The sequence below is a fragment of the Rhinatrema bivittatum genome, chromosome 4 (genome assembly GCF_901001135.1).
Source record: "Rhinatrema bivittatum chromosome 4, aRhiBiv1.1, whole genome shotgun sequence".
In the NCBI taxonomy this organism is placed as follows: Eukaryota; Metazoa; Chordata; class Amphibia; order Gymnophiona; family Rhinatrematidae; genus Rhinatrema; species Rhinatrema bivittatum.
The window spans coordinates 25,013,583-25,036,079 of NC_042618.1; the positions used below are offsets into that span (position 1 = coordinate 25,013,583).

Sequence of the window (22,497 nt, forward strand, 5' to 3'; positions counted from 1 at the left end):
AACACCGCAGTAGGATAAAATCAGTCCGTGAACATGCTCCTTTAGTAAACCACTGGGTAGAAAAAAATCATGCGGTGGAGGATATACGGTTTTTCGTGATTAAACAGATTACGTTGAAGTATGGAGGTGATTTGTCAACATTATTGCGAAGAACAGAACAGCGTTTTATTTTTAGTTGGCACACTGAGAGTCCAAATGGGTTAAATGGACCGATTGAGTGGAATGCTTTTTTCTAATCAGCTTTTTTAATTATGTCAACTTTTTTCACGTATAGTGGTGGTAATGGTGGAGTGTGATTTGTTGAAGAGGGAATGCTGTCCCCTATATAAAGTTGTTCAATGTTTTGAATATTCGTATTGCTGCGTGTGACGTTTGTTTTCGTCACTTCCGAGGAAACGTGAGTATGGGACAAGGGTGGCGGCATGGCGTTTCAATAAGCCTTGAAAATACCAGCTTGCAGGTAGGTTCTAACATTCTGGTTTTTATATATTTTTACAGCATCATGACAGTTTGAACACGTGGGCCGGTTGATGTGGCAAAAGAGAGCTTTTTGTTAAGAGAAAGCGAAATGGTATTATACTGTGAAATTTGCTCGCCACAGGAACGGCAGTTCTTGAAGTATCCAGTTTTTCACAATACCTCTTTGTAGACATGGTGCAACATTCGGGCGTTTGAATTCGGCTGCAGGGAGTTGAACATGGTACTGTAAGTCGGATTTTAATGGATATAATTTAACAATAAGAATGGTTAAATTTTTGGAGCTATTGCATTTGCAGCCTGCGGCTTGAATGCAGTATGTGAAGGTGTTTAAGAGTAGTGTGTGTAGGGATAGGTTTTGCTCAAGTAAATGGTTGGAGCTTTATAGGGCCATTCAGTGTATGAGTTGATTGAGCTTTATTATTTAAATTAAAAAAAAATTTTTTCTATAAAAACTTTTTTCAATCATAAGTTTGGCAAAAATGGATTTCTTAACATTAGGGGAATTGTTGTGTTGATAAAAGGTTGGAATATTCAGATGTGTGTTAAACACATTATTATATAATATCTGTTTAGATTTATTTTGGTTTTGTTATTTTTTGCAGTGCATGACTGCAAGGATAACGCTATTAAAATAGTCCCTGAGGAAGCCTCAATATCAGAGAGGCGAAACGAAGATATCTTTTGTCGGACCTATTACAGATGAACTTCAAACTTGATGATTTATTATACACGTGATTTTTTGCATATTTGCATTTAAAAAACATTGAATGTATGATTATATAAATATAGAAGAAATATTTATGCATTAATTTTGTCAAACTTCATGCAATTTTTTAGTGTGGTGTATGTGGATGGATGTGCTAGCTTAGTTTTAACTTGTCTATGTAGGGTTGAATATATGGGGGTTTTTCTACATTAATAAAATATTAAATTTATATTATATGTCTCTCTATTTTTGTTATATGTTTGCCATTCCAGCGGCAGGTCCAAAAGGGCTTGGAGTAGTCGGAGGACCACTCAGATATCAGCCTTGCATGGTTGGCCTCATTCAGGCTGAACAGGTCGGCAGGGTCTCAGCCCAGGCTCGGACATGTGTCATCAGCCTCGGTTCTGCCTTGGAGTCCTCTGGGATCGTGCCAAAGTCCAAGGGCACACTATCCCCTTGGAAAAGGGACTGCTCTCCTAGCACTCCCTAACACCTGCAATGTTCTGAAACTGTTCAAAGATTTGGATAATTACCAGAATACTGTGGCACCGGCGTCCCACAAACAGTAAAATATCGTCGGCAAAAAGTGCTATTTTTAAGGGGTGGTTGCCGATGCTAAGTCCCCAAAACTCCTTCTCCCCATGCAAGCCGGAAGCCAGGGGTTCCACTGCCAGCACGAATACGAGTGGGGACAGCAGGCATCCCTGCCATATGCCACACTGTAGGTCAAAAGGGTCCGTAAGGGCGCTGTTCAACAAAATACGAATGCTAAGATTGTGATACAGCACTTCAAGCCATGTCACAAATGGTCTTAAAAAGCCGTACTGTCGCATGGCCCAGAACAGATATTTCCATGATATGGAATTGAAGGCTTTCTCAGCATCTAGACTCAATATCATGGCATCCAGCACGGGGTGGTAGCTAAGGGCACATCCTGTCGCCCTTTAATAAAGCCAGTCTGGACGGGGTCAATTAAAGTGGGTAAAATCCAATTTAAGCGCGCAGCAAGTATGGCCACTAAGATCTTAACATCTACATTAATTAGAGATATAGGCCGGTATGAGCTAACCTCCAGAGGGTCCTTGTCCTTTTTTGGCAGGACCACAATGACCGAGCGATTGGCCTGAGCAGGGAGCTCTTTAGTGATGAGCACCTCATTATAGTGTTTGGACAGCATGGGCAATAGTTGAAATTTCAAAATTTTGTAAAATTCGGACCCTAACCCGTCTTGGCCCACCACCTTCCCCACCTTCACTGTTACGGCCGCTGGCTGCAGCGTCCCGCAACCGGGGCCGGTCACTCACCCGCGGCATCGGGCCCTTCCTGGGATGCCCGCAGGAGCTGGCAACCGCCGCTGAGATTCTCTTCGCGGCTGTGCCGCTTCCAAGATGGCCGCCGTTCTGCTGACTCTGCCCCCGCCGGGCCTCCTAGAGCTGCGCGTGCGGCTGCTGAGGTAATTTAAAGGGGACATGACAGGAAATGGTCATGGCTCCTTTTCGGGACTTCTTCCTGGTTCCCTGTATTTAAGGCAAGGTCTGCTCCTCAGACCTTGCCTTGATATCTTGGCTCTTGGTCCTGTGTGTTCCTGTGCCTTGAGTTCTTGGTCCGCAGCCTGCTCATCTGGTTCATGTTCTTCTTGGTCCTTGTTCCTGGTTCTCCCCTCGTTGGACAGATTTCTTCTGGCTTCGACCCCTGGACTGGCTTCCGACCATTCTATGGCTTCGACCCCTGGACAGGCTTCCGACAATTCTCTGGCTTCGACCCCTGGACCGGCTTCCGAACATTCTTCAGAAATTGTCCCTTGGACCGACTTCAGACCATTCTCCGGATATCTGCACTTGAATCAACTTCGACCTGCTGGAGGTGCCAGCTATCTGGATTATACGACCTGCAGGAGGTGCCTGCATCCAGATCTTCTTCGGTCTCCAGGGAGTCTCCTAAGTCCCAGTGGCCGGGTTCCTACAGGCTCCTCCTGGGGGAATCGTGAGCTTCCAGGGTGAAGACTTCATTCCATGTCTATATCACCAGGCCTCACCTTCTGACGGTAGGGATCTAAGAGGGTTTACTCTCCTAGGTAGCGCTGACTCTACCTCGGACCAAGGGTCCACTGTCAGAATTATAACATTCAGTCCCTGTATCACCGCATATACATCTCGGTCACTAACAGGCTTGTTCCACTCTGCTAACTGGTCCGCTGCTAAGTGCAGCCGATTCAGTCCATGGAAGAAACGATCCGTGGCGGCCGGATCGGGAAGCTTTTTAGCGTACAGCATTTTATAATAGTCTAAAAACCGGGCTGAAATATCCACTGTTGTAAACTTGTGTGCTCCATCCTGTCCCCGAATGCCGGTAATAACCGATCATTGATTTCAGGGGCCGCACTAAAGCGGCTAACATTCTGCTCGCCTTGTTAAGAACATAAGAACATGCCATACTGGGTCTGACCAAGAGTCCGTCAAGCCTAGCATCCTGTTTCCAACAGTGGCCAATCCAGGCCATAAAAACCTGGCAAGTACCCAAAAACTAAGTCTATTCCATATTACCTTTGCTAGTAATAGCAGTGGCTATTTTCTAAGTCAACTTAATTAATAGCAAGTAATGGACTTCTCCTCCAAGAACTTATCCAATCCTTTTTTAAACACAGCTATACTAACTGCACTAACCACATCCTCTGGCAACAAATTCCAGAGTTTAATTGTGCGTTGAGTAAAAAAGAACTTTCTCCGATTAGTTTTAAATGTGCCACATACTAACTTCATGGAGTGCCCCCTAGTCTTTCTATTATCCGAAAGAGTAAATAACCGATTCACATCTACCCGTTCTAGACCTCTCATGATTTTAAACACCTCTATCATATCCTCCCTCAGCCGTCTCTTCTCCAAGCTGAAAAGTCCTAACCTCTTTAGTCTTTCCTCATAGGGGAGCTGTTCCATTCCCCTTATCATTTTGGTAGCCCTTCTCTGTAACTTCTTCATCGCAATTATATCTTTTTTGAGATGCAGCAACCAGAATTGTACACAGTATTCAAGGTGCGGCCTCACCATGGAGCGATACAGAGGCATTATGACATTTTCCGTTTTATTCACCATTCCCTTTCTAATAATTCCCAACATTCTGTTTGCTTTTTTGACTGCTGCAGCACACTGAACTGTCGATTTCAATGTGTTATCCACTATGACGCCTAGATCTCTTTCTTGGGTTGTAGCACCTAATATGGAACCTAACATTGTGTAACTATAGCATGGGTTATTTTTCCCTATGTTACGTTTGTGGACCCTTGGGCTGGTTGGAACAGAAGATGGAGTGCTGTAGAGGTCCACAGTGAATGTCCCAACCAGGAGGCGGTTCGGAGGCTCGGTGCTGGCTGACAGAATGGACTAAGATGAAGTCCTTTGCGACCAAGGTAGGGATCCCCACTGGATGGATGGACGAGGTTGGACCTGAGGTGTAGAAGACTCTTCACCCTGGAGACCGGCACTCCTCCGGGAGGAGCCCTTAGGAGTCCAGCCGCTGGGACTTTAGGAGATTCACCCTGGAAGCCGAAGTCCCCCCAGGAGGAGCCCGTAGGGACACTGCTGCTGGGACTTAGGCGACTTCCTGAAGGTGAGGGTGGTCCGGATGCAGGCGCCTCCTGCAGGTCGTGGTTCCGGACGGCTGGCGCCTCCAGCAGGTCGTAGGTAATCCAGAAGTCGGTCCAGGAGTCGGAGTCCAAGCGTGGTCCGCAGCCAGTCCAGGGGTCGGTAACCAGAGAGCGGTCCAAAGCCAGTCCACGAGTCGAAGCCAGAGAGCGATCCAAAGCCAGTCCACGAGTCAAGTCCAGAGAGCGATCCAAAGCCAGTCCACGAGTCAAGTCCAGAAGAATCCAACAGCGAAGGGAAGGCAGAAGCAGGACGAAGAACAAATCAGGAACTCAGCAACAACACACCACACCCGGAACCTTGTTGCAAGGCACTGGAGAGGTGTAGGTGCAGGGTAGAAATACCCTGGGGCGTCTGACGTCATCCAGGCACTTCCTGAGCATTTTCCCGTGCTGGCCCCTTTAAGAACAGCCCCCCCCCCTCGCGCGTGCGCATCTAGGGGGCGGGGCCAGCGACGGACGTCGACAGCGTCTCTGACGCTGTGCAGGAGCCGTGGCAGGCAGCGATTCCGGCTCTGGGGTTCGCGGGGGTCCTCTACCCAACCGGAGCTGCCTCAGGGTTAGCGGGGGAACCGGAGCCCGGCCCGGTTTTGTAACACCCTATATGCATCACCTTGCACTTTTTCACATTAAATTTCATCTGCCATTTTGATGCCCAATTTTCCAGTCTCACAAGGTCTTCCTGCAATTTATCACAATCTGCTTGTGATTTAACTACTCTGAACAATTTTGTATCATCTGCAAATTTGATTATCTCACTCGTCGTATTTCTTACCGTACTTATATAATTCATACTGATAATACTTTAGCAATTTAGAAGCTCTTTGATGTATTAAAGAATTAAGTGTTTCTCATGCTTGATCCATCAGGCCTTTATCGGCCGGAGTCATGGTGGCCATGTGTTGATGCGGCGCCTTTTTGAGTACTCCAGTTAGACGTAAGATTTCTGCATTGCGCTGTTATTTTACCTTAGCATCATAGGCCACACATCACTGCCTTGCTGGCTTCCCAAAACAAGCCTGGAGAAGTATCAGGAGAGGCATTGAGCTCTAGATACTCCTTCCACTGAGCCTGTAAGTAAGTGTGGAATTGTTTATCCACATGCATGCGCCATGAGAAAGGGCCCCGAGATCCATTCTCGCCTTTCAAAGTGAGAGACACCGGAGCATGATCTGAGAATGAGATGACCCCAATAGTAGCGTCCACTACTCCGGGAAAGATAGCGCTAGAGACTAGTAAGTAATCCAAGTGGGAGTACGACTGGTGCGGATTGGAATAAAAAGTAAAATCTAGCTTGTTAGGATGTAAAACCCGCCATACGTCAAGCAGTTGTAGTTCTTGACATAGGAAGTTGATGCCTAAGTAGGGGTCATTAGCAGCAGCCGGCTTGTGTGGTTTGCAATCAAGCTGTTTGTTGACAACCGTATAAAAATCCCCCCCCCCCTCCCTCGACCACCAAGGTATGGCCTGGAAAGTTTGTCAATACCCCCACCAACCCGTAAAAAACCTAGTGAGAATATACATTAGGGGCATATAAGTTTCAAAACGCCACCCGCTGTTGGTAAAAGACCCCAGCAGCTACTACATATCTTCCCTCTTTGTCATGGCACACCCGTGTAAGCTGGAAAAGCAATTGTGTATGAGAATGGTAACGCCCCGCTTACCAATGGCGTAGGTACGGGTGTGCAGTGGCCCACCCACTTTCCATTCCGGTCCACCCAAATTTCTGGGCAGGGAGGTGACTGGGGTGTGTGTGAGAGATAGAGTCTGGGCAGGGAGGTGACTGGGGTGTGTGTGGGAGACAGAGACTGGGCAAGGAGGTGACTTGGGTGTGTGTAAGAGTCAGAGACTGATCGTAGGGTTTAATTGGTGTGTGTGTGACTTGTGGGCCCTAAAGAAGAGGACTGTAAGGACAGAGCTTCAGCAGCTGCTGCTGCTCCTGGTATGTGCTTTCAAGGGAAAAGAGTAGGAGAGTTGCTGGAGAGGGTATGTAAAGGTGGCATTTTAAGTTTATTTTTCTTGATTGACTGCCATTTTAATTATTGAGTATTATGTGATGTGTCTGCTGTTTTGAAATATTTTATTGATATTTGGACAATTTTTAATAATTTTTATGAGTTTTAATTGTTTGACCTTATTCTGTTCATTAGCTGTTTTGAAACAATTATTAATATAGTTTTACAGTTATTTCTGGGTGGGGATCTATAGCAGCTTGGCTTGCTCTGTTTTCCTTATAGTAGGTGTATTAGTGTTTAGGACCCGATTTAATATTTGTAGGGTTGCCTTTTCATAAATAGGGTTGTTGTGTTCCATAATTCAGGTGTAACTTTGTGCAGATTAGTTTCTGTGCATTATTGCAGATCCTGGAACTGTGTTAGGTGCTATATTTCTCTTTCCATTTCTCCAGGTTCGCACTACATGCAGAGTAACTTTTTTTTGTTTTCCATTCCAGTTTCTATCTCCATATTTATAATGTGTGGTCTTTCTGTACTTTGATGAAGGTCGGTTCTGTGTGTGTGCCCGAAGTGAGGTATTTTACTAGCATGTAGGCAATTGTATCAATCTTATTTGTGGATGCAGAGTGTATGTTTACATGATGATAGCTTAGTAAATGACAGGGCAGGATAGCCTTTTTCTCCTGTCTACCCAGTTAACCTCAAGAAACAAATCGGAAGCTGATCCAAGATGGCTGGTAGCAATAAACACAAAGAGATGGATTGGTGAAAAAGGACTTTATTGAATCTTGCCCGACTCTGGCCAAGTTTCGCTCAACGAGCTGCCTCAGGGGCTATTATAAATAAGTATAAAACACACATATACACAAATATGAGACAACAAATAAAATGAAATATGAACATAATAAATAAATAATAATAAATAAAAATATATGCAAACCATACAAACGTACAAAAACTAAAAACTCAAATATTTCCACAAATATGTTTGTGTGTATATGTACAGACATATGAATAAAAATTATTATAATTGTACATATGTGTGTAAATATCGGAATGGCAGATAAGAACAGAAATGGAAAAACAGTTAAAAATGTGAGGAGAAGAGACAGTGTCTGTATATGTAAACAACTTGGTAAATAGAAATATTGATAAATGAAAAATATTTTTTTGATAAAATAAAAATAAAAAAACCTAATAAATAAAAAAACCTTTTTAATATTAATTATCATGTGTATCAAAAATTGTATTATTGGTGTTAATTAGAAAAAGGAAAAAAAAGAAGAAAAAAAAAGAAAAAAATGGAAAAAAGGCAAAAAAAGATAAAAGAATGAAAGGGGGAAATGGAATGAAAAAAGGAAAAAGGAAAAAAAGAAAAAAGAATGAAAAAGAGGGATATGTGGATGCATTTCAGCCCAAATCTCCTTAGATAATTGGTATCTTATAAATCCAGTGTACTTTTGTTCGCGCCTGCTGCGCGAACAAAAGTACGCGCTCGCGTAACTTTTGACGATCTACCTCAGCATGAATAACTCTATGTCTTACAAACCTTGGTTAAATGAAGTTCAGTACACACGATCTCCATAAGTAGTGAATTGGCAGTTAGCCTATGGAATTGAAACATGCCGTGTACATATTTATTTATATATATCTATTTTGGAATTTTGAAAAAAATGCCAAATAGCGATATGCTTGATGTTAAAAAGCTTAACTTAAAGAAAGTCTAAGGTGTTACTTTATATTGTGTCAAAAAAGAACTGCAATTGCAATTTAATCTTTTTCTAAATTCCAAAACGCAAAATGACCATTATCCAGAAAATAACTTACCTACCTACTGCTCACCGAGGACAGTGTGTAAAAAGGGCTAAGGCTACCTGATGAGGGGTATTTATACGAAACCTTGCGATGTAAATCTCGCGATATTGAAGGTCTCTGTATATTGAAAACCTCCGAATGTATAATGAATATGCTATGAAAATAAAACAAGTCAGGATTTGATACTGTATAAAACAACCGTGGGGCTATAAAACTCAGGCAGCTCAACAAAATAAATCATCTTAAAACTCTCATTGATGATGTAAGATAATCGCTATGTAAAAAAGAAGAAGAAAAAAACTTATACAAGGAGGAATCATACCCTGCTAAATTGATATTAAGAGTGTGAAGATGCTACATTCATGGTCCCATTTTCTTCTTATTTATACCCTAACAGCTCTCATTGATAAACTATGGGCCTCATTTTTGCAAATGCAAATTAGGGTGGTATGGACTAGTAAAGGGTTATTGTGGTCTACGATAGTTCCAGACAGCCCGTTTCAGAGAAGAGAGAGAGAGTGAGCGAGAGTGAGCCTTACTATAGTGCCTATGCCCTAGACAGGTATTTTAATCCCTATGGGAGGGCCACCTACTAACTCGGGGTGGGGATTAGGTATGAGCGTCGGGGGTTGGGGGCCACTTTCGCATTCCACATGAGACCTACGGAAAGAACAGTGGTCTCTAGTGAAGATTTGCTGGCCGTCGGAGTGAGGAAACTCACTCCAAGAGGAGATTTGGGCAACGTTCTCTCCACCTAGCTTGCTGGCAACAACAAGCTAGGTGGAGAGAACGTTGCCCAAATCTCCTCTTGGAGTGAGTTTCCTCACTCCGACGGCCAGCAAATCTTCACTAGAGACCACTGTTCTTTCCGTAGGTCTCATGTGGAATGCGAAAGTGGCCCCCAACCCCCGACGCTCATACCTAATCCCCACCCCGAGTTAGTAGGTGGCCCTCCCATAGGGATACAAATACCTGTCTAGGGCTTAGGCACTATAGTAAAGTTCTCTCTCTCTCTCTCTCTCTCTCTCTCTCTCTCTCTCTCTCTCTCTCTCTCTCTCTCTCTCTCTCTCTCTCTCTCTCTCTCTCTCTCTCTCCCTCTTCTCCATTCAGAATTGTTGTGGACCATGATAACCCTTTACTGGCCCATAGCACACAACTTAACGTGAATTAAAGTGTTGTAGCAAGGAGCCGCACTAACACTGCGGCTGTTTCGCAGAAAACGATTCCTGTTTTACATAAACTCCGCCCCCTGAATATAAAATTGCAAATCGCGTTAACGGCTGTTAGCGCGATTTGCGGTATTATCTCCCGCGATAACACCTTGGAAAATGACCCCCTATGTCTTTGCCTTGAAAAGCTGGGAGAGACTGTACTATATGCCAATGGTTTTCATTATATCATGAGACAGACCAGTGAATGTCAATGGACAAATAATCCTCTCATTCTTAATCGGTTTCTTGCGAGGTTTCAGTAAAGTAGAGCGTTCTTGTTTTTCTGCTCTAGAAAAACAATTGTTAATACATGCTTGTGGGTAACCCCTTTCTATAAACCTGCTTTTCATTTCCAATGATCTTTGTTTGAATGTGTCTGTATCAGTGCATAATCTTTTTAAACGGAGAAATTGACTATATGGTAGATTTCGTATAAGTTATTTATTGTTACAACTGTCATATGCAAGAAATGTATTTGTATCAGTGGGTTTGCGATATATATCTGTCATAAATCCTGTTGGAGTTCTCATAATCAGAATATCCAAAAAAAAGCTATTTTTTTTGTATCAAAATCCATTTTGAACTTTAGATTTGTATCTAAACTATTTAGCCAAACCTTAAATTCCAACAAATCTGTCACACTGCCTTCCCTTAGTAAAAATACATCATCGATGTTTCGTTTCCACAGCTTAATGTTTTTGCTATACTTACTAGAGATGTGAAACGTGTGATTGATCGTCTTAACGATCGATTTCGGCTGGGAGGGGGAGAGAATCGGATCGTCGCAGTTTAGGTTTTTTAAATATCATGTAAATCGTGTAAATCGAAAACCGGCACACTAAAACATCCCTAAAACCCACCCCGACCCTTTAAAATAAATCCCCCACCCTCCTGAACACCCCCAAAATGCCTTAAATTACCTGGGGTCCAGTGGGGGGGTCCCGGTGTGATCTTCCACTCTTGGGCACACTAAAACAACCCTAAAACCCACCCCGACCCTTTAAAATAAATCCCCCACCCTCCCGAACCCCCCCAAAATGCCTTAAATTACCTGGGGTCCAGTGGGGGGGTCCCGGTGTGATCTTCCACTCTTGGGCACATTAAAACATCCCTAAAACCCACCCCGACCCTTTAAAATAAATCCCCCACCCTCCCGAACCCCCCCCAAAATGCCTTAAATTACCTGTGGTCCAGAGGGAGTGTCCCGGTGTGATCTTTTACTCTCGGGCCTCCGGTGCGTTGTAGAAATGGCGCCGGCGCTACCTTTGCCTTGTCATATGACAGGTCAAAGGTAGCGCCGGCGCCATTTTGTTTTTTGTCCCCCAACGTCAGGAGCGTAGGAGATCGCTCCTGGACCCCCGCTGGACCCCCAGGGACTTTTGGCCAGCTTGGGGGGGCCTCCTGACCCCCACAAGACTTGCCAAAAGTCCAGTGGGGGTCCGGGAACGACTTCCTGCACGCGAATCATTTTTCCGTACGGAAAATGGCGCCATACGGCTGGGGGACAAAAAACAAAATGGCGCCGGCGCTACCTTTGACCTGTCATATGACAAGGCAAAGGTTTTTTTTAGGGTTGTTTTAGTGTGCCGGTTTTGGTTGAATCCTTCTTCCAAAGTTTTCCCAACTGAAAAACCTGATAAACCGGTTTTGTTTATACTGGATCTTGTGCTGTTGAGCGAAACTCGGCCAGAGTCGGGCAAGATTCAATAAAGTCCTTTTTCACCGATCCATCTCTTCGTGTTTATTGCTACCCAGTTAACCTCTACACACTGCTAAGGATACATCCCAGCTGTCAGCCAAAGGGTGTGACCACCTTCAAGACATCTCTTTATCCAGAACAATCTTTTTTCTGTTCTGAATGTCAGGAGCCCCTGGACTCGATTCAGCAAATGTCACCATCAGAGGAAGACTAAAACTAAATAGTTGAGCCATAGGAAAGGAAAAGAAGTCTTCAAAGGTATTTATCTGTTTTATTGATACAGATTAATAAGGCATTTGCTCAATTATGGTAAATATTTTGGTTCATCACTAAACAGAAGCGAACACCTCTCAAATAGTCACTCACACACAAAGTGTAACACTCTAGAGAGGGAAATAGTCTTTCAGCTATTTACCACCAACACATATCAAAGACTAGACTAGAGACAATATCATAGGCATTTGCTCACGGTAAAACTTTAATCCGCTGTCTCTCGCCCTCAATGGGCCGCAGGCAGTAGTCAGCCTGTGAGCACAAAGATATTTAATCATCTATTGTCTCGTGTCTACCCAACTATCAGTCCAAACTTTTTTTTATGTTAATTTTATATATGTGAAACACTAAAGTGCAAATTGTTAAAGCATCTCTTAAAAAATCACTAAACCGGCTGGTAACCAACAGTTATTGATCAAAAATACTTAGCCACAAAATGGTCAATCAATCATTTGGAGTAATTCAGTCATTCAACCCCGACATGATCCATGTTTCGACTCTAAACGAGACTTTTTCAAGGGGAATGAATATCTCGGCTCTCTGTATAACCGGTCAGGAAAAATTTCATTTAGTTCCGGGACGCCAAAATCACATTTCTCTGGTTTTCAACATGGCGATTCACGCCTTTGTCAACATTCCAGAGGGTTTTAAAACATCTCACAGAATACTGTGATGTATGATGAGAGATTTGTCCATATAGTAGACTAGTATATGGTTCTTTGTAAGTTTTGGGATACTGCCACTTGAGATCTCTTTAAGTATAATTGAAATGCTTCCATAACTATATATTAGGTTTAGCATTGGTAGCTGCTTGAAGTAATTGAGTTTAAAATATTAAAAGTGTAACAGCTGTAGCAGATTATTTAGAAATCTATTGTCAGGTGAGTGTGAAAGTATTTATCAATAAGAATATGAATTCCATGGCTCAGACTTTGTTTAGTGCCCACCCATGTTAACCTTGGGCCCAGCCAAAAATTCATTTCTGGCTTATGCCACTGCCACTTACGAGTGGAAAAAGAAGAATAAATACACTGCCCCACCCAGTCGCGTTTTAGTTTCCCATGCTCTACCAGGGGCGTATTGTGGGAAAATAGTGGCCCGGGGGATTTTTCTCCATACTGGCCCATGGGTACCCAATTACATATACAATATAATTTACATATATAATTTACATATAATTTACATATATATGTACACACCCCTATATTTCGGTATGGTCCTCCCATATCAACACAGTACTATTTGCCAACACTCAAAGAATAACAACCCCATCTATGAAAAAGAATACCACAAATATTACACCAGAATCTAAAATATCAATACACCTCCTATCAGGAAAACAGAACAGGCCAAGCTACTACAGATCCCTACAGAGAAACCACATGCTAAAAGAATGCTTCCTCTCAGTCTTTGCATGCAGAACACAAACTCTCACCAAATACAGAATACAAAATGAAGTAGCACAAATGACAAAAACTGAAATGGAAACTCCAAGAAGCCAGACTCCATGTATTAACAATAGAAAAATAGAACCACCATTCCTCATAAAACAAATAAAATCAAGAAACATAAAGCATCAGTTATAATAGTAAAACCATAATAAAAGAATATTTTAAAACTACTGATAAATAGAATTTCTATTAATTAAAATCATATACATTTTTTACAATGTCCCAAACACTAATAAAATATTTCAAAACAGCACATATATCAAATAACCTTCAATAATTAAAACTAATAAGGATTTTAAAAAGCCCCTGCTGTCCCCTTCTGTGGGAGCTCTTTATTTCCAGTCACCCTGATATTGTCGAGGATTAGGAGGTTATCCTCTCTCTCTCACAAATACTCACATGTCCATTCTCTCTCACACATACACTGTCACATACATACACATTCATGCTCTTATACCCACCATAACTTCTCGCTCTCACTGACACTGACACTGACACACTCTCAGGCTCTAAGACACTCCCCCTCCACACACACACACACCCACATACACAAACTCTTACTCCCTTGGATTTGCTCATACACACTCATGCTCTCACACTCACATACACACACACACACACACACACACACACACACACACACACACTGACCCCCAGGCAGGTTCCCATTCATTTTCACACCACTCCCTCCCCATCCCCCAGGCATGCACACATTCATTCTCACACACAGACCCCCAGGCAGGCATCTATGCATTCACACACATACACCCCCAGGCAGAGTCCCAGTCATACACATGCACACACTAACGGCAGACCCCCCTCTCTTTCTTTTGCCAACAACCTCGGAACGTCTCTCATTCCTCTGCTGCCACTGTCACTGCTGCTGCATGGCTATTGGGAAGGAGACGATTGCTGCTACTGACACTGAAGCCCATTCTGCTGCCTCCTCTGTGCAGGCCCCATGGGCTTCCACTTTCTCCATGCTGATCTCGTACATTGTGAGATCCGCATAGAGAAAGTGCTACTCTTGCACATTCCCAAAGATTACATGTGCCAATCACTAAAAAGTAATTTTTTATTTTTTTTTACCTTTGCTGGCTGATCTTAGTTTTCTAATCGGTTGGTCACAGGCTTTTTTTTTCCACCTTCCCTTTCTTATTTTTTTGCCAATTCCTTTTATATTGTCTTTTTTTCTATTTCTTTTCTCTCCATCTTCTTCCCTCAAACACACACTCAGGTTCTCATTCTCACATGCTTTCTCTCTCTCTCACACACACACACAGCCTCTCACTGTCACATGCTGTCTCTCATACAATCATTCATACACACAGGCTCTCACTCTCACATGCTGTCTCTCATACAATCATTCATACACACAGGCTCTCACTGTCACATGCTCTCTCTCATACAATCATTCATACACACAGTCTCTCACTGGCACATGCTGTCTGACTCTCACACACACAGGCTCTCTCTCACTCCCACATGCTGTCTTGCTCAAGCACAGGCTCTCACTGTCACATGCTCTCTCTCATACAATCATTCATACACACAGTTTCTCACTCTCACATGCTGTCTCTCTCACACACACAGAGGCTCTCACATGTTGTCTCTGCAAACATTCAGATCCTCACTCTCACACAATTTCTCAACTCATCTCATACACGCACACACACATTCTACAGACCCTCAGCCTCTCTCTCACCTCTGTGCCTCCTTTTCGTGGGTCGCCGCAGGATGGGCTCTGCAGCGGCCCTGGTCTTCTCAGGCCACGGCGGCCCCACAACCGGGCCTCTTCCTCTTCTCGGGCCGCTGCGATGATTCGCGGCGGCCCGTAAGCACTGCTCCTCTTCTGCACGTGCTGATGCTCCTCCTCCTTCCTGCCCACGTGGCTCCAGCAACGTTTACTTCCGGGGCCGCACAGGCAGGAAGGAGGAGGCGCATCGGCGCGTTTAAACACGATCTTTTTCTTCGGGCCGTGGTGACGTGAGCCTCACCACAGCCCTGCCCATCTGTCTGTTGCTGCTCAGCGGCCGCAAGAGCCTCCTTGCGCCCGGGGGCATTGGCTCCCCTCGGGATACCACTGCTCCCGGCGCCCCCTAATACTTTGGTTGGAAACTTTATAATACAAAAAAAAAATATCACGTGACAGGAGTGACCGGCCGACCGGGGGAAGCCCGATCCCCCGATAGGTCAATCCGCCCCTGTGCTCTACATCGGTAAGGTGCGTCTCTTGAAGAAACGCTACCTGTGAGTGTTGACGTCGCAGCATGGAAAGCAATTTGGACCTCTTTATTGGGGAATGGATACCATCCACATTAAGGGATGTAATTTTAACCGTTGCCATGATCGCTGCACATGCATTGCCGAACCAGAGGAGTATCTGCCCCCTGCTTTAAATACAATACAGAGCGGTCCTGGGGCTCCCCAGCCTGAGCCCTCGGATCCAGCAAATCCAAGACACATATTATTGTTCCCTGGTCTCTATCCCTTCACCCTCTTTGTCTGTCCCAGCCAGCACACCCCCCCCCCCCCCCAATGCATACCATGTCCACAGCCACATCCATACCCCTATGCATACAACACATATGCCCCAAGAGGCACGGAGACCTTCCCAATCCAGAACCATACCTTCCAAACGGGGATAGGTACCCACCTCCGACCACCCTCCTTGTTCCCCCCACTTAGAACCAAACGTAAAACCCGTAGATCAACCAGAGGATTCAATCATACCGTGCCCAGTCCATAAGTTCTGCTATACCATAAGGTTCATTGGGCCTGGCACTGTGAAAGTCTCAAAAACAGGAAACTGTAAGATCCAGCAAGAACATACTCTACTGCGTGAAGTAGCCAGGAACTTGTTGAACTGCGGGCTTTATCCACATTCGGCAACGAACCGCCTGTCCTCATCTCCACTCATGTCAGTTGCACGTGCTGCGGCCTTTTACCAATTTCCCAGATAAAATTGTTTAAACCACTCAGGGTTGTCTAGTGTTGCCAGAAAGGTTGAGGCTTCCTCTTTCGATGTAAGGTAGAGCACACGGTTGTCGTGGTGCACCCTCAGCTTCGCTGGGTATAGGAGGGCAAAACGAATTCCCCTTTTATGAAGATCCGAGCCAGTTGGTGACATTTGCTTCCTCTGTGCTGCTGTAGCTGCGGAGAAGTCATTGAAGAGCAGTATTTTGTGGCCTTGGTATTCCACCGAAGATTTTTGGCAGAAAGCACGGAGCAGCTGGGTTTTATGTGTCCAATTGACCATAACCGGTCTAGGTCTAGCCGGTTCCTAGCGAGGCACTCCCAAACTGTGAGCCTGTTCACACCGCAGCTTGTCATCTTGAAGCACCAGGCCCAGTTCACCAGGGAGCCACATTTCCACGAATTTTATCAGCTCACTCTCCTGCACCATCTACCTCTGTTCTCTTGGTCCTCTAGCTTATCCAGGAGTTCTTTTTGCTGGGCCTGGAGCTCTGCCACGTGCCTCTCTGAGTCCGCCAGCCGGTCCCCATAATCGGAGTGTACCTGCTCAAACCCCGAACTTCCGTTCCGGTTACGTCATCGCCGGAAGTCCAAATACCCTCATTTTAGGGGCCCTGGGATGGTCATGCCCTTTGAAAGGTTTCATAAGCAGCTCTCTAGTGAGAGCTCTGGTGGCAGTGTGAGTTACTTTTGAAGTTACTGGAGGTGTTAGGAGTCTTTGCTTGAGTTGAATTTTTGGGCCTGTTGTGAGGATTTCAGCAAACCCTGCTGGGAGTTTGTGAGTTAGGTTGGGGATCTGCCTTGCTTATCCACTCCCTGGTGCTTAGGATCAGTGTCCTGTGCAATTTTTGGGCTTTAAGAGACTTTTTGTTTGTAAGAAGCCTGGTGAGACCTCTAGACACTGCTTGGGGAGAGGGCACAGTGAACCCTCTCTCTGGGAGTCCCAGGCTAGGGAAAACCTGCCCCTTTACCACTTCAGGGGGGACAGAGGAATGGTGGTGACCAGTTTCCAGGACCTTCTGGTGTTTACCTCAGTTGGGGGAAGAAGAAATTGCTTTAAGAAGATCTGGGAGGAAGTTCTGGCTGCCCATTAGAAGAAACAACTACAGCTGCTTGTTCCAGAGTGAATCCTTCTCATCAGGGATTCGTCTGAGATAAAGAGAATATAGAACAGCAACTAACTGTGAGTGAAGAACCAACTGAGATTATTGAGGACATCCATCAGGAGTTTTCACCATAGGGAGAAAGAGGTTAGTGGTTCTCTGTCAGACTGTGATTTACGATTTTTACCAGTTTTTGGAAGGGGTTTTTCCGGCACAACTGAAGGATACCCTGCCCACTTGCCCAAGTCTACTTAACCAAGCCCTGGAGGGTGGATGCTTCCATCACCCTGGTAACTGAGACACTTGCACAGATAGAGGGGAAAAACTGTAACAAAAGAGAAATTCTGTGGTGCTGAGGACTAAGTTTTGTGCCATATTTCATCTGACTTTTGCAACAGTAAAGAATTTAAATTATGGACACTACCCCACCGGCTCCAGTGTTTTATTTGGCCCTCACTGCACACGTAGTGAAGGAAAATTAACCCCTCTCCTAGGGATAAGAATATAATAAAAGAAAGAGTCACCCCTATCCCTCTGAGCCCTGAAAGTTAAGTCTTTCTCCTACCAACAATGGATCCAGACCCTGGAAAAAAGAGATTGAGTGGTTCCAGCCCTGAAAAGACAGTAAATTCTTTTATGGCCCCATCAGACTGCAGGGGATACATAAGTGAAATAGTTATTTTCTTCTTTTTTTCTGCTCACTTCAAGCTTTTAAGGCTGCTCAGCATAATAAAAATAAAAAATGAGAACATATAATGAAATATAAAATTCACAGGTGTCTAAATCAGAGGTCCCCTTTAGCTTCAGGCCCTGGACAAATGGCTGTTCTGCACTACCTCCCATCCCTGGGGCCTGGTGACCTTTGTCTTTGCTAAATAAAGAAGTCCAACAATGGAAAATTTGAAGCAAATAAATATTAAAGATCAAAAGAAACCAATCCAAAAACTAGCTGTAGAACATCAATCAATCAAATAAATTGACAGTGCCTTCTTAGCAAAGAATGGAGCATGAAAAAGTGTCTCTGCCTTTATATCCATGTTTTAATCATAGGCACAATAGATTGTCTAAAGCATACACTTTTTTGTCATTTTTTTTAATATAATGAAATACAGCAAGTTAGAAAGCTGAGATTTAAGCGACTTATCTTTCAGAAGTTAATGAATGTGCATATCCAACATGTGCCGTGTTTCGAGGAGACCTGTGCTTCAGGGACCTGGTCATTAACCAAATGCAGAATGGAATCCATGTACCAGCTCCTGCTGCCTCCTCATTCTTCAATCAGCAGAGCAGAATGGGAAAGGAAGTTCTAAAATCTTCAATTCCTGTGACGTTGCTGGGCTTTCTCAGCATTGCTAATGATGTTCTTTGAGTGTAGTGCATTTTGGACATCATGCTTTCACTGCAGGATTATCACTTGCTAACTATATTAATTTTGGCTCCCTCCATTGGTAATAATCATTGTGAAGGAATCAGCAAAAAGGATAGGAAAGCAGATCATTCAAAATCTTACTTTTGATACTTTCAATTCACGCTTTCCAGTGATTTCAGAGAGATCAGCTGCATCGGAAAAGATGTCAGGCATTCCCAGCTTCATTAATGGTTCTTTTAAATCAATTGTTGAAGACATGTTGAACTTTGGAAGATACAAATTTGCAGAGCTGTAAAGGAAGCAGCACAAGGATTACAGTTATCAATTAAAGTAGACTTGTTAGAAACTGTAATTTTTTTGCCTTGCATATTTAATTTATTAAAAGGTTTAATTTAGTGATATCCACCTCCGTTCATATGTTTATTTCTGTTTCAGTTTTTTACACTGTTCAATGTAAACCGATCTGATATGGTTACTACCATGAAGGTCGGTATAGAAAAGTGTTAAATAAATAAATAAATCCAAATAAAACATGCAATTAACATTTGAAACTAATTGGCAAATCCTCTTCCTGGGTTTGGATTTTGACTCTTATAGAAGGGGCTTTTGATTTGCTTTTTTTTTCTGAGGAAGAAAGCTTATCATGGGTGGTCTGAAACAAGCACAAAAAAGGAAAGAGTCTCTGAAGAGACATGTGAAAGGCAATGGTGGACATGGCTAAGTTTGAGATGCTGCCTGAAAGGGAGTATACAGACATCTGCCTCGCACCATCTTAAGGGACCAGGCCCTCCTTAAGGTTGAGACACTCAGGGAATCCTGAGTGAAGGGAGGAGCTCGTCCCCAGAGTATAAGACCTCAGGGCTTAGAAGGATTAGATGGGCCCCGGGGAAGTGGCAGAGACCCACCATATGTTAAGACATGTTATGTCTGAGGACTATGTGTAACCTGAAGCTAAGGTGAGCTGTGTATTTTGTTTTCAGTTGACTTTTTCACTGTAAATAAAGTGCACCCTAAGGAATAGTCAGAGTCTGTCTCCTTTTTCCTCTGGCAGTTCCCAAGCTGCTACCACTCGAGTTACCACATATGGTGGTAGAATTGGGATTTCTTGCCTAAGTGGGAAGCACAGACAAGAGCCCACAGCCACAGCAAGAGAAGAAAAAAGAAAAAAAAAAGTCTGCAGTGATTTTTTTCTTTTCCTGGTTCTTCCCAGTTCCATTCACCCAGCTTCTGCATAGCAGGCCAAGGAGACTAGCCCCGCTTGTATAGTCAGAGGTCAAGCAGTGAGTAAGGGCTGGTTAGGCCAGCAGGTTGTTTTTGTTTTTCCACTGTCCTATCCCCAGAGAGGTACGTAACTTAGAGGTAGCTCAATAAGCAGGGAAGATGGGGCAGGTGATGCAGGTTCTTGCTACCAGTCAGCAGCAATTACAAAACATTCTGCAAACCCAGCTTACAGACCCTGTTCTTTCCTATTTTGTATTGAAAGGGGATTTACTTTACAGTGATGCAGTTAGCACATAGTCACCTTCTGGGAGTCACATGGGGGAGGAAAAGACCCAGGAAAAGATACTGGCACAATTATATTGGCTGGGCCTTCATAAACAGGTCCAGTTGTATTGCCAGTCATGCCGTATCTGCCAGCTCACAAAGCCTGCTGGAGTATAGGTGGCACCTCTCATACCAATGCCTATAATCAAGATTCCTTTTGAAACAGTAGGAATGGAACTTATGAGGCTATTAGAGAGGTCAACTCGAGAAAATAAATGCATTCTCATCATACTAGACTATGTTACCAGATATCCGGAAGCAGTGCCGCTACAGAATATTAAGACCTCAACAGTGGCAACTGCCCTATTGGAGTTTTTTTTATGACTTTGGCTACCCAAGGAGATCCTGATGGATCAGGGTACCCATTTTGTTTCCAAGGTCATGAAACAACTGTGCACCTTGTTCAAGGTAAAAATTCTGAGGACCTCAGTGTATCACCCACAAGCCAATGGCCTGGTCTTGCATTTCAATCAAATGCTCAAACAAATGTTGAGGAAATTTGTGGATGGAGATGATAAGAACTGGGACACATTACTACCCTATCTACTATTCGTAATCTGCAAAGTACCATAGAGCTCATTGAGATTTTCCCTTTTTGGCTCCTAGCCCGTTCCAGCACCCACCTCGCCTTCTGCCGGGGCTCACTCCGTCCTCCAGGGACAGGAGCCCGCTCACCACCCGGTGAGCCGCGCAGACGCGAGCGGCAGGAAGAAATCTAAAAACTAGAAGAGACTTTAAAACACGAATTGTTCATCTCTGCACGCCACATGAGTACAAGCCGCGCCCCCCACAGGCACTAGGCCAATCGGAAGCCGGCTGGAGCCCCTTTAAATCCATCGAGGCTCCTGTCAGCGGCCCTTTTCGGCTCCTAGCCCGTCCCAGCACCCACCTCGCCTTCTGCCGGGGCTCATGCCGTCCTCCGGGGACAGGTGCCCGCTCACCACCCGGTGAGCCGCGCAGACGTGAGAGGCGGGAAGAAATCTAAAAACTAGAAGAGACTTTAAAACACAAATTGTTCATCTCTGCACGCCACGTGAGTACAAGCCATGTCCCCGACAGGCACTAGGCCAATCGGAAGCCGGCTGGAGCCCCTTTAAATCCATCGAGGCTCCGACAGCGGCCCTTTTCGGCTCCTAGCCCGTCCCAGCACCCACCTTGCCTTCTGCCAGGGCTCACACCGTCCTCCGGGGACAGGAGCCCGCTCACCACCCGGTGAGCCGCACAGATGCGAGCGGCGGGAAGAAATATAAAAACTAGAAGAGACTTTAAAACACGAATTGTTCATCTCTGCACGCCACGTGAGTACAAGCCGCACCCCCAACAGGCACTAGGCCAATCGGAAGCCGGCTGGAGCCCTTTAAATCCATTGAGGCTCCCGACGGCGTCGCACGCCCGAAGGGGCGTGACCTAAGGGGCCTGCCCCTTAGTGCGCCCCTTGGTGAGCCCCAGATTTGGGGTTCACTCCCAGAGGCGGTCAGACGTGCACCTGCCCAGTCTTCAGAGCACCAACTGCCTCTATCCCACAGCTCTCTTCCGACCAGCCCCCAACACTCATCCAACCATCATTCAGCCTCCAGCATTCATCTCCAGCCTCCAGCATTCATCTCCAGCACTCATCTCCAGCACTCATCTCTAGTCTCCAGCATTCATCTCCAGTCTCCAGCACTCATCTCCAGCACTCATCTCCAGTCTCCAGCACTCATCTCCAGCATTCATCTCCAGCCTCCAGCATTCATCTCCAGTCTCCAGCACTCATCTCCAGCACTCATCTCTAGTCTCCAGCACTCATCTCCAGCACTCATCTCCAGCATTCATCTCCAGTCTCCAGCATTCATCTCCAGTCTCCAGCACTCCTCTCCAGTCTCCAGCACTCATCTCCAGCTCTCATCTCCAGCACTCATCTCCAGCACTCATCTCCAGCCTCCAGCATTCATCTTCAGCACTCATCTCCAGCACTCATCTCCAGTCTCCAGCATTCATCTCCAGCACTCCTCTCCAGTCTCCAGCACTCATCTCCAGCTCTCATCTCCAGCACTCATCTCCAGTCTCCAGCATTCATCCTCAGCATTCATCCCCAGCTTTCATCTCCAGTCTCCAGCATTCATCCAACCTACTTTCAGCATTCATCCTTCCAGTATCCAGTACTCATCTAACCTTATCCAGCATCCATCCATACAGCCTCCAGCTTTCAGGCAGCCAACCAGGAGAGAGCCCTGGAGCCCATTAAACTCACGCGAACACTTGGCGTTGAGTGTCGTGCCATCTCTTCCCTAACCC

At 44.9% G+C, this 22,497-nt stretch overlaps 1 pseudogene; it reads right to left on the reverse strand.

Moving 5' to 3' along the window:
- The window catches only part of LOC115089682, a 139,890-nt pseudogene that overhangs the window by 18,116 nt on the left and 99,277 nt on the right, over positions 1-22,497 (reverse strand).